Source organism: Acomys minous (assembly GCF_964271855.1).
Source record: "Acomys minous genome assembly, chromosome: 5".
NCBI lineage: Eukaryota > Metazoa > Chordata > Mammalia > Rodentia > Muridae > Acomys > Acomys minous.
In genome coordinates this window covers 109476535-109493580 of record NC_140494.1, presented here as the reverse complement: position 1 = coordinate 109493580, position 17046 = coordinate 109476535, and the positions used below count along the sequence as shown (strand labels likewise).

General features: G+C 45.0%; 1 protein-coding gene and 1 long non-coding RNA gene across 19 annotated transcripts in view; both read left to right on the top strand.

The window, feature by feature from the left end:
- NCAM1 (neural cell adhesion molecule 1) overlaps positions 1-17046 on the top strand; it is a 294929-nt gene that overhangs the window by 87476 nt on the left and 190407 nt on the right. The gene's annotated exons all lie outside the window — the stretch shown is intronic.
- On the top strand, positions 4356-9322 carry LOC311598534. Its single transcript, XR_014779557.1, has 3 exons — positions 4356-6490; positions 6521-6872; positions 9111-9322. It is a non-coding gene; the product is annotated as an uncharacterized lncRNA (long non-coding RNA).

Below are 17046 nucleotides of genomic sequence, written 5' to 3'. Positions count from 1 at the left end.
CCTTGAAATTTAAGAGCAGACATGAGTATACCTCAGAGGCTACCCAATTCAAAATTTCTAGAGAATACATTTCTCATTGTGTGCACTAAAGAACGGCGAGGAAGGCTGGTTTCACTCATCATGGGTCTCTGCTTTGACCTCTTTGGCATTTTAGAGAACCAAGATGGCTTAATTTTTAAACCTTTGAAGATCCTAATGGTTTGAGTAGAATGTCCAAATTGTGGGACTGGAGCTGTAGCTCTGTGGTATGGCACTTGCATCAAATCTACAACACCTATGTTCAAACTCCAGTAGTTATAATGATGATGATGATGATGATTATAATAATAATAATAATAATAATAATAATAATAATAATAATAATAATAATAATACACCTTGTTTGCTTTCATGCATTACCTTCCTTCTACAACATTTAGGACCTTCTCTGTGACTGTTGCACTTCTTTCAGAGTCAAAGAGAAAAACAGAGTCAATCAAAAAGGAAACAAAACATTTATATAAAGGACTAGGTGCTTAAGAAGTCGGAATACAAGAAATCCTGAAACAAATTATACCTTGAAGCGAGTACTGTCTCCTTGGCCATTTTCAGGGTTGATTTGTGTGGAGGGTGGCAGGCCCCGTCAATAGCTTAGTTTGTCATGTTTATCAGAGACATAACACAGCCCACAGGAGCGCCTCTAAACAGTGCTGGTATATTAAGCACATTCTTTATGTTTTAAAATGTCTTAATGTACTTTTTGCCTTGGCTTATTTTCATAAATTTTGCTTTTTCTAAGGAAAGCTGCGACATCTCCCATTTTCTAAACTTCGTTTTTTATAACGTTGATATTTTCCTTCGTGTATTGTTGGCTATAAATTATTGAGCTGTATTAAATAAAGCTGTGCTTCCCAGGCCTCAAACATGGTAAAATGGATAAGAAAAGAAATCAATGATTTAGGAAGATTCTAGCAACCTGAAGAGCCAGTTACAAAAACAGTGATGTTGAGAGAAATGAAAAAGCGGAAAATAATCAATGCTTTAAATTTAGAATTTAATATACATTATAGACATTTTTATCAATTGTAGAATTCTATAGCAATGAGAACTTATTTCCAAAGAGAGAAAAGTAATCTACTATTACAAATACTGCTTAAATGTAAACATGCCCGTAAACTAACACTCTTTCTCTCCTCAGCCTGGTCCTTGCTATGATAGCCATGGCATCTTTCTGGTGAGGACTGTTAAAATAAGATCTGTGTGTGGTGAATAATTATAAGATGGTCCCTGAGGTCCCCACATCCCGCTATGCATGCCTCTGTGTACCTCCCATGAGTTTTGGCAAGACCCATGGCCTATTTCTCTACAATATAGAACAAAAGCAGAGGTAACAGACTGTCCATTCTTTTTTGCTTTGTTTGCATTTTGTTTTTGTAGCAGGACCTCATACTGTAGCATGGGAAGGCCTTGAACTCAGAGCTACCCTCTTGCCTCAGCCTCTTCAGTGCTGGGACTACAGGCACATCCCAGCATGCTGGGCTATTCTATAATTATGTCCCATAAGGCTGGTGTTTTTTCTTATTGGCAGACTTGGCTATCCTGTGGTAAGGTTCCCCCATTGTTAGTGTTCAACTGAGAACCACTGAAGCCCTTGGGCCAGTAACCCACAAGGAAATAAATGCTCTCAGCCCCTTTCCAAGCAGGCCCTCTGCCAGTTGAGACTCAGGTAAGATCATGGCACCAGAGAGCGTTTTAATGAGGTGGCAGCTTTGAACCCCTGAGTCAGAAAACCCTGCTAAGCTGTGCTTAGTCTGTCGACCCACAAAACCTGTAAGATGACAAAGGTGTGTCCTGCTGAGCCACAGTTATAATAGTTATACTGCTGTTAAACATAGCAATGGGGAAGTGGTGTGTTTATGTTTATACAGTCACCCAATCATCAGCAGTTCTTGGCTTCCTGCTAGGGCGAGGTGCTGCAGAGAGAAAGAGCAAGTCAGTAGTAGTTCCTTTGAATTACTTTAGTAGTTGGTGTTGTGAAAGGTGCACGATGGAAAGTGATAGAGCTAGCCAGAGCCTCCCAGATGGGGAGCCTTGCCTGCAGGTGGATGGAGGGATGATGGGATGGAGGGATGGAGGGATGATGATGACAGTCAGTGTCCTTGCAAGCAGCAGGGACATTTGAGGCGAGAAGCACTGACCAGGAGCCACCTTGAAAGCGCAGGGGAAGACAATGGGAGAGAGCAGTATAGAGGGGACGACCTGAGCAAAGGGATGGAAGGGACGGGGTGTTGGAGCTGAAGCAAGGAAGGGAACTAAGGCCTGCACTAGTGCACTGAGGGCAGGTGGGGGTGGGAATAGTGGAGGCTTTGTTTGCGGTGTTGAAGAAGGTGGGTTTCATTCTGCAAGCAAAGAGGATGATGGCGGAACTGAAAGAGAATGAAAGGACCCACCTCTGTCTGCCTGGCTACCCAAGAGTCTGAGTTTGGACTCAGGCCAGTCGGGAGCTATTGTAAGCCCATTAAAGAGCTGACTAAAGTCTAAACTGTCCCCGTGTTATAGCAGAGAAGAAAGGTAAGTGGAAATATATGTAAAATGGCAGGGGCACAACCCCAATCAAAGAGAAACTACAAAATAAGCTGATTTAGCAGAGAGAGAGAGAGAGAGAGAGTGAACACATGCAACTGTGCACTTGTGGACTTGGCCTACAGGACATTCAAGGTGAGGACACTCAGTCAGTCAGCACTTGGCCATGTTGTTTATTAGATAAAACAGCTTCCCTATTGCTTAGCGATTTTGCAGCCCTTTAGAGTAGAGGATGTGGGAGAGGCAGTATGTTCTAGTTAGGGTTACTATTGCTGTGATAAAACATCATGACCAAAGCAACTTGAGAGAAAAGGGTTTCTTTGGCTTACACGTCCACATCACTATTCAACACTGAAGGAAGTCAGGTCAGGAACCATGCAGAGGCCATGGAGGAGTGCTGCTTACTGGCTTACTCCTCATAGCTTGTTCACCCTGCTTTCCTATAGAATCCAGTACTGCTAGCCCAAAGGTGACACCACCCACAATGGGCTGAGCCCTCTCCCATCAGTCACTGATTAAGAAAATGTTCTACAGGCTTGCCTACAGCCTAATCTTCTGGAGGCGTTTTCTCAATCAAGGGTCCCTCTGTCTCAGGTAACTATAGCTTGTCTCAAGTTGACATAAAACTAACCAGCACAGTGTAGATTTTCTTGCCTGTAGCTCTAGGGTAAGAATTGTCCTCAATTGTTGTGAAGAGGTGGATGATCTACCTCTTGGGGGCAAGACCATGTTGTGCAAGACCCTGAGAGGTATGGGAAGGCTGTTGTGCAGTCTTTGAAAAGTAGAACCTGCCAGTGTGGGATGGTTTCTTTCCTTTAAAAGGGGAAATATTTTAGAGATAATGTATATAAGGCTTTTGACACAGCACATGCTGGTTAGTAATGCTTTGTATTGAAAACAAAGAGCACACAATGTAATGATGGTCAATATTGATGATCAACCTGAAAAGACCTTAGATCACCTAGGATATTTAAGATATGCACCTCTAGGCATTCCCTATAAGGGAGTTTCTGGACTGGGTACATTGAAGTGGGAAATCCCACCGTAAATGTAGATGGCACCATCACACGGAATAGGGTCGCAGGCTGAATAAAAAAGAGAAAGCAAGCTGAGCCACCAATATCCATCCCTCTGCTTCCCAGCTGAGGACACAGTGTGACCAGCTGCCTCAAGCTCCTCCTGCCGTGCCTACCCACCATGATGAACTGTGCTCTCTCAGACCGTGAGCCAAATAAAGCCTATTTTCCTTATGTTGCTTTTGTCAGGTGTTTTATTATAGCAACAATGATTAAGCCAGAACACCCATTCCTCTCCAGAATGCCACAAGACGGTCATGCTGACCGGAAATAGAAGAAGTAATGAGTAGAGGCTATTAGAAAACACTGAGTAGCATCTGATGGTCTAGCAGCCACCTCATTGGCTTCTTAAGTTGAGGATTTTCATGATTTAATTATTCCTGGCCTGAGAGCATTTCTCTCCAAATCTTATTGATCTTGGCTGCTTCGCTATGAAGGAAACTTAGAAACATTTTCAGGCAAGTTCTCTGTGTGATCGTTATGATTCTGAGAGAATTTTGTCTGATTGATTTTTTTTTTCTAACGAAGCCATGGTGGTGGGTTCCAGGGAACAACTGAGAACTGATTCTCTTTTGACTTCATAGATTACTTTAAGATATTTCTAAGAATTCATACATATAGCGCAGCCATCTTTACTGTGATGCTTCAGTACAGTTCTTAAGATACGATGTGTGCATTTATTTACAGTTTTATGCATCTTTGGCAGTAACTCAGGTTCAGTTTATAGCTTTCAAAGTTAATGCATAAAGATGCTCCTTTCTGTGAACCTGTAAGAAAGAAATCAATTTATCCATAGCTCTGAACAGTTGCACCGTCCTTCTGGGGTATAAACTGAAAGATTTGGGTCCCCCTGGGTCCCCCTGGGTTCCCCTGGCTCCCTGTCCCACAGCTGAATCTCAGCTATCAATTGCCTAGAGACCACATTTATGTTTTCTGCATCTCTTTGCCTCAGTGTGCCCCAGTATCTTTACTGAATGTGCCATTGAAGCTGTCACTGGCCATTTCCCAGAACTGTGGGAGAGTCCACAGGTATTGCTCAAGGTGTTGGAAGAAGATGGGTCAGGGAAGAGTGGTGGCAGAGAGGACTTGACGAAAGCCCCTTAAGCGTGTGTTAGCTTATTTTAGCCATTCCAGCATTTTAGAGAATGTCTAAACATCACATGGTATGTGCTAAACACATATGACTTTATCTGTCAATTAAAAATAAATTAGCATCTATCTTTTAGCAGATTTTTAAGAGCATGCACAATGAAGTGCTACCATGAGAGCCACATGGCTCTAGGGCTCACCTTGGGAAACTGACGTTTCATCCAGCTCGGCCATCACCTCTCTGCCTCCCCCTCCTCAGCCCCCGACACCCTGCATCTTCCTCAGTGTCTAGGAGTGAGACCATGCAGAACTTTCAGTGTTTGTCTTTCTGTGCTTGGCAATATTCACTTAGCACAGTGCTCTCTAGGTCCGTCCTTGTCTCAAAAGGCAGGACTCTTTTCTTTCCTTTCCCTTCCCCGTTTTCTTCCTCCTCTTCTGTAACTTTCTCCTTCATGTCCACTCCATCCTTTCTTTCCTGCCAGGATCTTATTGTGGCTCTGTGAGACTCACTCTGTGTAGTCCAGTCTGGCCTCAAACTTGCATTCTTCCTGCCTCTGCCTCCCAAGTGCCGGGATTACAGGTGTCCACCACATCTGACTGGGATGTATTTTCTTTAAAGGTGAGACTGTGCCCTTAGAAACTCGATCCTCCTTCTTAGCAGAGGAGCTTTCAGGGCATGGTCATGTGGTACTGTGGCTCAGGGCTGATGACACGCTCCATGGTGGAAGCACGTGGTGGAAAAGAGGCCTGTGGACCTCAGGCAGCTTGAATATGGGAGAGAGGGAGTCGGGTCCCTATATCCTCTTACAGGGCATAACCCCAGTGAGTTGACAGCCTTCTTCTCAGTCCCACATCCTAGAGGTTCTGCTGAGTCCCACCAGCTCCACAGGCCGAGGACCACGTATTTAATCCCACCAGCACCACAGGCCAAGGACCACGTATCTGATACTTGGGCCTTTGGGAGGACATCATTGATCCAAATGAGCAATGGAAGACAGCATGCTCACAGTGCATATTTTTCTACAAGCAACCCGTTCTTCTATCCCACAAATACTCATCACAAGAAAATTGCTATTTGTGGCACTTAATGCATCGCCTGTGTTGTTCAGCCGTTACCTCCATTTTGTCTAATAGTGGGACTTTGTCATCACTACAAAAGGAAATTCTGTACCCAATTAGCAGGTTCTCCCCATTCTCCTCTTCTCCCAATATCTGACAACTGCTGACCTGGGCTCTGATCCTCTCTGTGGGTTTGACCATTTTGAATATTTCACAGACAGACAGACAGACAGACAGAGAGACAGACAGACACACACACACACACATACACACACACACACACCATCTATGACCATCTGTGCTTTGCTTCTTTTACTGAGGATGATGCTCATAGCCCATGTGATTTCCATCAGTATCTACACACTGCTAGGCACAGGACACACAGTGACAGAACCAGTGAGTGTGTTCCATGCCCTCATGAAATAAGTAAGCAAATAGCGAAATTAATTTAAATCATGCTGAGGGTCATGCAACAGTGAACAAGGTACTGAGCCACAGCAAGTGAAGGAGCTAGAAGAAGGATGGGCCTTCTTAAAGTGATAGGCTAGGGAAGAGCTAAGGAAATAAATCTAAATAAAAGAGAGAGAGAGAGAGAGAGAGAGAGAGAGAGAGAGAGAGAGAGAGAGAGAGAGCCTAGAAAAGATGCCTGTGAAGAATGAGAGCATGAAAATTGCAAATAGTATAGTATATACAAAGGTCCTGTCGTCAGAAGGACCCTTAATAGTCATCAAAAGGTCAGAGTACCTGAAGCAACCAGGGGTGCTGAAGGGGCAGGAGGTCCTCTGATTTTCACTTTTCGGGCAAATAGGATGCCAGTTGAGGGCATTTCAGACAGAATCAGAGGAGAGAAAACTTACCAGTGTTATGAGACAAGTGAGGGAGAGATCATCCAAGGGGCAGTTCTTCTAGCCTGAGATTCATAGCCACTTCCCTGTGTACAACTGGGGTGCTGTTTACTGTTAACCCTGACCTGGATCTGTTCCTTGCCTGGAAGTAGCCTGGCCCTGTGCGCATTGTCAAGCTTCCTACTAGGACATCTTCATCTCGGAAGCCTGACCTTGATTGATGTTCCTCCCATAAGCTCAGGTGAGCTTTGGGTTTTGCACTTGTCCACTCGTTCTGAGGACATGCAGGGTTGCTGATGCTGGGGAGTTCTTCCGATGGGATGCTTCCTCACAGGATGATGGTGCTCATGAGGCTCACCAGTTACATCACTGGTGTGCCTTAGATGGAGATTCATACGTTCCACTGGGCTCTGAGGGACCATTCACATCTGGACCATTAGGCTGCATTGCGAGGACTTCCCTTTGCCACTCAGAGTCTGTGTTATGCAACCATGAAGCTTTGGTCCGTCCCAACCCTAGTAGGTATAATATTATAGGGGAAAAAATCCCAACCGGGTTCAGTTTCGTTGAAGCCTGAGTAACCTCTGAAAGTACCAGGTTATGCTAGAAGAACACGTCAGCAGTAACTCAAACGCAGCTCACAGAGAACGTAACCTTCAATGTGTTACTAATATCTCATTTAGGCATTTGGCACGAAAAAATGGTGGCAGTTTCTCTGCCAAATATGGTCATATTTCTTCCTCTGAAAGACAGCACGCATCTCTGATCATGTTACTGAAGACTCACCTGGACAGATCTTGCAAGTGTTGAGGCAGCTCCAGTCAGCTGGAGGAATTGCCATTCTGTTAGCTTTAACTAAAAGGCAAATGAGCAACACCAATAATATAAACATAGAGTCAAAGTTATAGTATTATGTATTTTCTTCTTGATACTACTTCACCATTTTAAGTGTTTTTTAATCCACTGTCTATTAAAATTTTATTGTGTTTAGGTTCCGTTCTGAACACTAAAATACATTATTCTATTTAATTCTCCCATAGTTCTTTACAGTCTGTACCATCCTTGTCTCCACTTTATATGTGAGACCCAGGCCTTTTCACTCCCCACAGACATGGCTGAGCCAATTCCAAATAACAGGCATATTGATCATCAGCCTTAGGAGCCACTGTAAATTTAAAACGCAAATGACATAATAGCCTTAACAACTAACATACTTGGAACAGGAAACTTTAGGATGCCTTAAAAATTCTGGAGATCAAAATAAATGTAATGTTTAATATAAATAAGGCTAGCTGCAGAGAGAGACATTTACAGATAGGTGCAGACACGGGGGTTAGTGGATATACATATAATTCTTCATTCTGTAAGATGAAAGGGCATAAAGGCATGATACTCCAGGAGTGGTGAGCACACTGGGTGCCCATATCCTGCCTTCTAATGTCACTCTCCAGTACCAAAACCTAGATGTTCTTCAAGCTGTGGCTGATTCAGTTGACCCAAGGGCCAGGGCAGGATATACAGGAGAGTTTGAAGCATTTTGGAATAGCAACAGTAAGAAAATGCTCAAAATGGACAAGAAAACTCTCCAACTCTTGGACAAAGAACCACTTGACAGGGCTGAGAAAGAAACCAAGTGCCCAAATGAACAAATAGCATAGATTATAACCCAAAGCTGAAAGTTAACATTCACTGAATAAATTAGGCCTGCAGAAGTGCAGATAAGTTATGTAGACACTGTGAAGAAATGAGTTTCAGGATTTCCCCTCCTTACCACTGGGCTGCACTCACTTTATCTCTCCTGTGGGAAGGTGAGGGAAGAAAGGGGCGGTTGTGCTTTACGGGGCACTGCCAGGCATTCCCTCAGGCAAGTGACTGAGAGTGGCAGGTTAGTCACATTGTAAGTGGGCCAAGCTGGAGACAGCATGAAGATAATGGCACTTGTGTTAGTTACTTTACTAACTTTTGTGACAAAATGCCTGACAGGAAGCGATTTAGGAGAGGAAGGATTTGGGGAGGGCTCACAGTTTGAAGGGACAGTGCAACCAATGTAGGGAAGGCCATGGTGGTGGACACAGCGCTCAGCTGTGGCAGCAGGAGTGCGAGCTTACAAGCTCACTCTGTGAACCAGGAAACAGAAAGGGACAGCCTGCACTCTGCTGGCTTCCTCTTTCCCCCCCCCCCACCTTTGTATTCAGTCTGGGCCCTTAGCCTATGAGATGGTGTCTTACTCATGCAGGATGGCTCTTCTGTCCTCAGTTAATCTATTCTTTGGAAATGCCCTCATGGACGAGTCCGGAAGTGTGCCCCCCGCCCCCAATGTGGCTTTAAACCTAGTCAAGTTGACAGTGAAGATTAACCATCACCGCTCATCACCTGTGCGATTTCCCCACCCTGTAACCCCGATCTAATCACGAGGAAAACGCTAGACAAACTCTAAGAGCAAGATATCTCATGAGAGGCCTGACCTTGATCTTCACAGCTGTCAGAGACGTCTGAGAAACTGTCACAGCTGGGAGGAGTCTCAGGAGACATGGTGGTGAGATGGAATGGAGTCTGTGGTGTTCTGGGTAGGATCCTGGAAGAGAGAAAGGACACCAAATGACTACAAAGAAAGTCTGAATAAGTGATGAGCTGTAGTTCATGATAATATGGAAATATTGGCTCATTGCACACAGCAAATGTGCCACACTAAAAAGCGGGATGTTAATACTTTGTGAGTTGATGGGATATACAGAAACATTACTATTTTCTCATCTAAAATGTTTTTGAATTAAAGTCTTTTAATTAAAAATAAAGTGCATGTGTGCATTTTAGTGTGATTTACGAGAGAGCGCCATTTGCTTTGTTCTTGTGCCTTCATTTATATAATGCTTCTGTCTCATTTATCCAATGAGTATAGTAGGTATGACTTTATTTAATTGAGGACTGTCAGATAAGTAATTTTCATAAAAGGAATGCATGCCCAGATCCCTGTGCACCTACACAACTCAGAAGATGAATAGTTCAGAAGGAAAAAAAAATCTCCAGGCAAGAAGTAATTCTGTAATTTAATTTTAATCTTGTAAAAGACCACAGAAAGGTATTAAGATTATTTATGCACAGCAATATATTTATTTTTTGTAATGGGTGTTTTAATGGATCTTAAATTAGCTTCTTGTCTTTTCTATTTTGCCTCACTAATTGTGTTGCGCTTTGCCATTCCGTTATATTAATTGGCCTCCATTGCATCCATGTGGGACAGAGGGAAGAGGCAGGAAGGCAAATGTTGTGCTTGAAGTCAGCCAGCATCCAAAATGATGTTGCAAGCAGCTCAGAGGCTGGTTTGTGTGTGTGTGTGTGTGTGTGTGTGTGTGTGTGTGTGTGTGTGTGTGTGCTTTGCACACCGTGGCTATATTGATTGACTTCCAAATTACACGTCCTTTTATCAGGTTTTCTTACATATCTCTAGCATTCTTTTTTTTTTTTTTTTTTTTTGGAGAGCAGCTGTTACTATACACATGCTTTGAGGATGAAAATTGGAGAATCTTACAGTCTCTCCTTTCTAGAAAGAATGAGATGAGCAGGACTTGGGTACCATCTTGTGTGTTCCCAGTGGCACAGTTAGCAAGTCTGTTACATCGCTTAGAGGTCCTCAGTGGGAAAGGCTGCCTTCGTGTAGAGGTCGACTCATATGACCTGTTTAGTAAATGGAATTCATTGACCAGATTTCCAATAAGTGATAGAGAGCCACACAGTAAAACACTCAAGTACGTTAGTTGTAATATAGATACTTTCTCTCCGATCCTTTTGTTACTCTGCCTCTAAGACTCATCTGAGAGCTCACAGTCTGTTTTAAGGATGTGACCTCCTTTAAGAAAGAAAATGGCTTAAGTTTGTGTGTAGAGCTGGGCGGGGGGGGGCACAAAAAAAATCCCAACAAGCAGACACTGACTTTATCCAAAAAGGTGAAACCAAAGCACCAATTTAACAGCCCCTTCACCAACTGAGCCCCTTTAGGAAGTGGACTGTTTGGATCAGATTCTGAATTAGTGGGCTCAAGTCAAAGACACTGATGTTTTAAGACCATCGATGGGAAATTCTTCCCATTCGATTCACAGACAGACTCGGCATTTGTCACCTGGCTTTTGACAACAGACATCAGTGCCTCACTAATGCATCACCTGTCACAAGCACTGCAATTAGCTTCCTTCTCCTTTCTGCCCTGGGTGAGTCCAGTATTCCTTAGACGGTCAACTAAAGCTACATAGTGTTCTGCAGAGCATGTGCCCCTGATATGCTACAGATGCCTCTGGAGGCCCATAAACGTGGAAAATGTCTTGAGCAAAGGCTTTCTTTTCCCAGGGACTTTGAGTCCTTACAAGGTTAAGGTGTTCTTTAAACTTTAAAGGAAGGCACTGTATGACATGTGTTCAAAATTACTTGCGCATGGGTTTATTCTCATGTTAAGGACTGGGACAACAGTGTTTAACAATCTTAGAGACATCTACTCGGATGATGACACCTGGAGAAAGTTCTGTAAATCCCCAGTGTCCTGGTTTGTGCTCTTCTTGTTGCTGGGGTTTTTTGTTGTTGTTGTTATTGTTTTGTTTTTTGGTTTTTTGTGTTTGTTTGTTTGTTTGGTTTGGTTTTTCAAGACAGGGTTTCTCTGTGTAGCCTTGGCTGTTCTGGACTCGCTTTGCAGACCAGGCTGTCCTGGAACTGTCAGCATTCCTCCTACCTCTGCCTCCCTTCAGGCTTGGATTACCTGCTAGTACCACTGCACCCAGCTCAGTTTCTTGTTTTTTTAAGGGGAGTGTGCTCATCCTTAGGGTCAGGCTGAAAGCTAAATAAGAACTATGTATGCCGGGCAGTGGTGGCGCACGCCTTTAATCCCAGCACTTGAGAGGCAGAGGCAGGTGGATCTCTGTGAGTTTGAGGCCAGCCTGGACTACAAAGTGAGTCCAGGACAGCCAAGGCTACACAGAGAAACCCTATCCCCCCAAACCACACACACACACAGAGAGAGAGAGAGAGAGAGAGAGAGAGAGAGAGAGAGAGAGAGAGAGAGAGAGGAGGGAGGGAGAGAGAACTATGTAAAACAACTCAGCCTGGTGTCTGGCAGCTGGGGTGACCTTAGGAGACAGTAGCTGATGGCATCCTCACCACTGTGGGGAGCACCAGTGTTCAGAAGAACCGTGTGGGCATGCTGCTCTATAATCTTATCAGTTAGTCATCTGTTTTACAGATGAAGCCAAGGGTGGGTTTCTGTGGGTTGTTATTGTGTGTGTGTGTGTGTGTGTGTGTGTGTGCTCATTGGGGTGGGGCTTATGTGCCTGTGGGTGCATGTGCAATGCATTTGTGCATGCATGTAGAGCCCAGAGGGCAATCTCAGATGTTGCTATTCCTCAGGTGGCACCTGTCTCTCTCTCTCTCTCTCTCTCTCTCTCTCTCTCTCTCTCTCTCACACACACACACACACACACACACACACACACACACACACACACACACAGAGTCAAAATCTTAGAGCTTACCAAGTAGGCTAGGCTGGTAGTTAGGGAACCCAGTATCTAATCCGTCTCCACCTCAACAGCATGCACCATCACGTATAGCTTTTTTTTTTTTTAACATGAGTTCACATTTTAGTCAAGCTACTGTCCTTGCTCCTTCCTGACTTGTTTGTTTTTTGTTTTTGTCTTCCCTGAGATAGCATCTGGCTATGTCACCCAAACTGCACTCAAACTCCTCTTCTTACTGCCTCACTTTCTTGGTGTTGGAGTTACAGGTGGGTGGCACTGGAGCCAGCTAAAGCCTGTGATTGACTCTGTAGTCTGTACAAGGCTATGCCTCTAGTCTTATTGAATGGATTTGATGGAAACTTTCTATCAAAATGGATTCATTTTACTAATTTGCTCCTGTGACTGCTCTTGGAATCTTGGGTCTCACAGATGTGACAGTTTGGCCCAAGAGATGACAATGAGTCTAGTCAACGCTGTTGGGGTGACCATAAAATGTTACATAGTAGGTTTTGCCGTGGGAGCACGCAGCCATCTTCCATCAGGAAGGCAGAAGATTTGGCTCACCGGTAGAGAAGAGCGATAGCTGGCTAAACTTGATTATGCTTAATTATTCTGTGATTAGTATTTGTGCTATATTAAACAGATGTCCTGGCACACAGTGCTCTGTTTGTGTTCATTAATTAGTTCACTTATTGATTCACAGGTCCTTAATGATCATCTTCTCTATCTGGTAAAGGGAGGGCAGAGATGAGTAAGACATAGTCCCTGTCCCCCAGGCTATCCTTTCATCACAGATGTGGTCCTGGGTTCGAATAGTCAGGGGACAGTGGAGATGAGTGGCCATTAGGGAGGAGGTAGTAGAAACATCCTCAGGGTAGATCGAAGTCTATCACGCATTGAAGACAGAAAAAGACGTTGGACGTCCAAGGAGTTTTGGAATGGCCCCAGTGACAGAGGACAACGGGCAAGAGTGCAAGATGTGGTAGGAAAAGATGAAGATGAAGCCTCTGCCAGGTTTGCAGGACTTGGGTTTTGAGACAGCAACCAGATGACCTGTACCAGGAAAGTGGGATGAAGCAGCGTGGAGTGGGGCCCAGAAGGAGCCTGGGTGGAAGCGGGGAAAGCCGTGCACATAGAAGTCTCAGAAACGTACTTGCGGTGAGAGCCTGGGGTCCTGAGGTTGGAGCCCCAGTACATGCAAAAAGCTGAACTCGGCAGCTTGTGATCTCACTACAGAGGTGGGTACATAAAGAGCCCGCAGACTCGCTAACCAAATTATTGAGCTTCAATTTTAATTAGATACCATGTCTAAAAAAAAAGTGGAGAGCGATTGAGGAAGACACCCAGCTTTGGCGCCTGGCCTCCCTACACACTGTACACACCTACTCATGCACAATATATGCACACACCAGAGAGACTGGTACAAGATGGAGTATGTTTCTGGCTAGAAACAAGAGCTGGAAGCTTCAGAAAAGTCAGACAACCTCGTTCTGTGTTGAAGAAGGGCTGAGCAGGTAGTAGCTTTGGAGAAGGGGACGGCAGAAAGCAGCGGTGAGTCCCTTTTGGTAGAAATGAAACTAAAAGACCATTAAGAATGGCTAAGGTTTCTGGCCTTGATTGGGGGATCCGGATAAAGTATGGCTTGACGTAGAGGATGTGGTGGCCAGGAAGAAAATATTCTGTGTGTTTGGAGAGGGTGGAGTCTATGACGTACGGAGTGTCTGTGAGGTCAGGAGGATTTGTACAATAGGGGGGAAATGCAGGTGTGACTTTAAGTAAGAGATGTGCATATAGGCTGTGTTTGCCCTGCCCTGTCTGGGGAGAGGGTATGCCACAAGGAAAAGAAGGTAGCTCAAGCTGAGTTCAAGTGAAGCTGCCTGCAGGACTGCAGCCACACAAACCCAGCACACGTGAGCTAAGGGTGAGCTAGAATGTGTGTTTTGTGTCCAACAGTGTGTTCACGTTCTTGCTTCAAGAAACTCTAAAAGTGCCACTATGGGAACCAAACGAGCCTGGAACTTCCAGGAACCACTCTTTCTTAAGCCAAAGAGCTTAAGAGGACAGGACATAAAGCAAAATTTGCATAGATGGGAAATGATGCTGATGGGGGTCCCTTCCTCACAGAGTATTCTGAGGATGCTCGAGCCGGCTGACCCCTGACTATTTCCTGTCCCATGAAGCCATTGGGAGCCCCATGATGGGGATGGGTGGACCTATTCTGGGGGCAGACAGATGAAAACCTACGGTTAGCAGCGAGCAAGCCTCAGAGCCCTGCTTGTTCCCAAGACAAGGGGCAGGAAGAGAACACAGTCAGACGGTGTGTGTGGTTTGTGTGGCTTGCAGGTAGATATGGGACTATTGGGGTTTCACACTGTAGCAGGAGAGCAGCTGTCCGTGGTCGCAAAGCCCAGGAGGCAGTGCACTTAAGGTAAATAGGTGAGCGTTTGTTGAATGAATCGCCGGGTATTCCCTGGAGCCCTCTGTTGAACAACTTTCCCGAAGGCTGCTTAGGGATTTGCTGGTGCTGGTAGGGACTATGCCGAGGACCTGGATGTCTCTAACTGCGTGGCCGCAATAGCGATAACAGGTACATCACTGACAGCAGGCAAACGGTGGGATTCAGTTTCCGTTTATATAGCTTCTGTTAAGGGGGGGGCGGAATCTGAAAAGTGCCAGTTTTTCCTCAGGCTAACTTGGGATACCTAGTGGGTCCTAGGACACCAAAGGCTGAAGAGTGACACCTTGTCTTGAAGATACAGACAGACAGAAAGACAGACAGAAGGAGAGAGAAAATCTAGCTTTGAGAACATTTCCTCACAGGAATGCCTCTCTTACATGTGTTTGTCTTCACACCTTTCGGCAGTCACCCCACCTTCTGGCACGCCAAGAATGTTTTTTTTAGTATGGCATTCAACTTTTTGGATGATGTCTCTCGATTTTTTAATGATAAGGTTATTTTATGTTAATTATGTTATTTCAAAGGTTTTGCTGACTTTTTTTTTAATGTCCTGGGGCCATATGGAAGCATCTTATTCCAATTTAAGCTAACGACAAGAGAACCTTCTACAAAGCTTTTAAACTAAGCATAAAGCATCTGAAAGCATGCAAGCTGGGTGGGTGTGGGAACGTGTCTGTGTAAGAAGTTTGCCACACACCTGCCACCCTCTTCTCACTTGATCAATGTAACCCCATGCCCAGAAAGACACAGAAGGAAATATAAAATATACCTTAAAGTTTGAGTCTCGGAGAAATTCTTATAAAGTAGCCACATATGATGTTTTTGTACCTGGAGGCCACTGCACCTCAATATTTTCTCAGAGGCATTGGTTTCTGCTCTAGGGTGGACAGATGGGGCCAGATAACACAGGTAGTGAGATTTTTGAAGGAGATAGCTGGGGTATATTAGCACTTACCGTGGCAGCCTAATTCAACTGGGGTACCCCCAAACTGCTGTTAGGTGGTGTTATACTCACCCTCTGAGTATAACATGGACAGTGCTATCTCGAACTGTCAACAGTACAATTACCTGATGGAGACCTTCGCAAAGTTAGACTCACTAACCTTCCATAGTTGAAAATGGGGATGGAGGGGTCACGTTGCTTTAACTTCTCTCCAAGGACTCATAGTCAATGGTGACTAGAGGAGAGGGCTTACAAAGCCCCACAACTGATTTACGGGCAGTTGCTAAAGCGGGGGGTTGCTCACGAGTCATGACCCTCTCCAAGATAGTAAGCTGTTGCTAGGGGGAAAGTCGGTGCGGATCCCACGCTCCGCCCTGTAAAGTTGCCTCTCTTCCTGTAAGTAGTAACTCTGGGAGTGATTCCAATGAAACGCCCAGATTTCGTGGAGTCATTTCTGCTTCTCTTGTCATCGAGAAAGACCCCTATCTGGGGTGAGAAGGAAAAGTCCCCGACAGCAGCCATTGTCTTCTGGCTCTTATGTAGCAGCGCTGTACGGGTCTTTTTACATTGCAACATCACGTGGTACTCTATATCCGGCCATACTTGGATGCGTGTGGCCCATGGGCCGTTGGTTGTACATTACCTGTTCTGGAGCTTGGTAGTGCAGTGCCCCTTGTCGGTTGTACATTACCTGTTCTGGAGCTTGGTAGTGGAGTGCCCCTTGTCGGTTGAGAGCAGCACAGCATGAAACATTTGAAGAGGAGAGCGTACACGTGGCTGATCTGGGTTCCATAGAAGCTGAGACACAGGCCAAGCACCGATGGAACTATAGGAGACAGCACTCACACGGGCAGTGATGTGAGGGACACCTGCATTTGTGGGACCCAGTGGCCCACCTTGTGAGACGATCATCTCTTCAGGTGGGCTGTGGACCTACTTGGCATGACTTGCGTTGTCTGAGTTATGCCTAAAAGAAAATATTATTTCCCATGATGAGGCCAATTTTTACTCACTAGACTTTCTACAGTGAAGGACTATGGGCAGGACTTGTTGCTTGGAGCTAGAAGGAGGAGCTGAATTTTGCATTTCTTCCCATAGAAAATAAAACTGTCTCTCTTGGCTAGTGTCTACGGTATCACATAGCACCTGTCTGAACAGAACGATGCCCTGAATTCCTGCCCTTCCAGGTCCTGCTCTGTTAGCCCCTCCCATGTTCCAGTGGTGACACACTAGCATAAGGAAGCCTCAGTGCTCACCTCTTGGGGTTGGGAGGCTACCAGGGATACCCAGATGGCTAGAACTCTCCTCTTGAGTAGTGCTCTTTGTAAGCCTTAAAGTGAAATGTATACCATCTTTTTTTTTAGTGCTCTGCCTGCATGTACTCCTGCAAGCCAGAAGAGGGCGCCATATCACATTACAGATGGTTGTGAGCCACAATGTGGTTGCCGGGAATTGAACTCAGGACCTTTGGAATAGCAGGCGGCGCCCTTAACCACTGAGCCATCTCTCCAGCCCT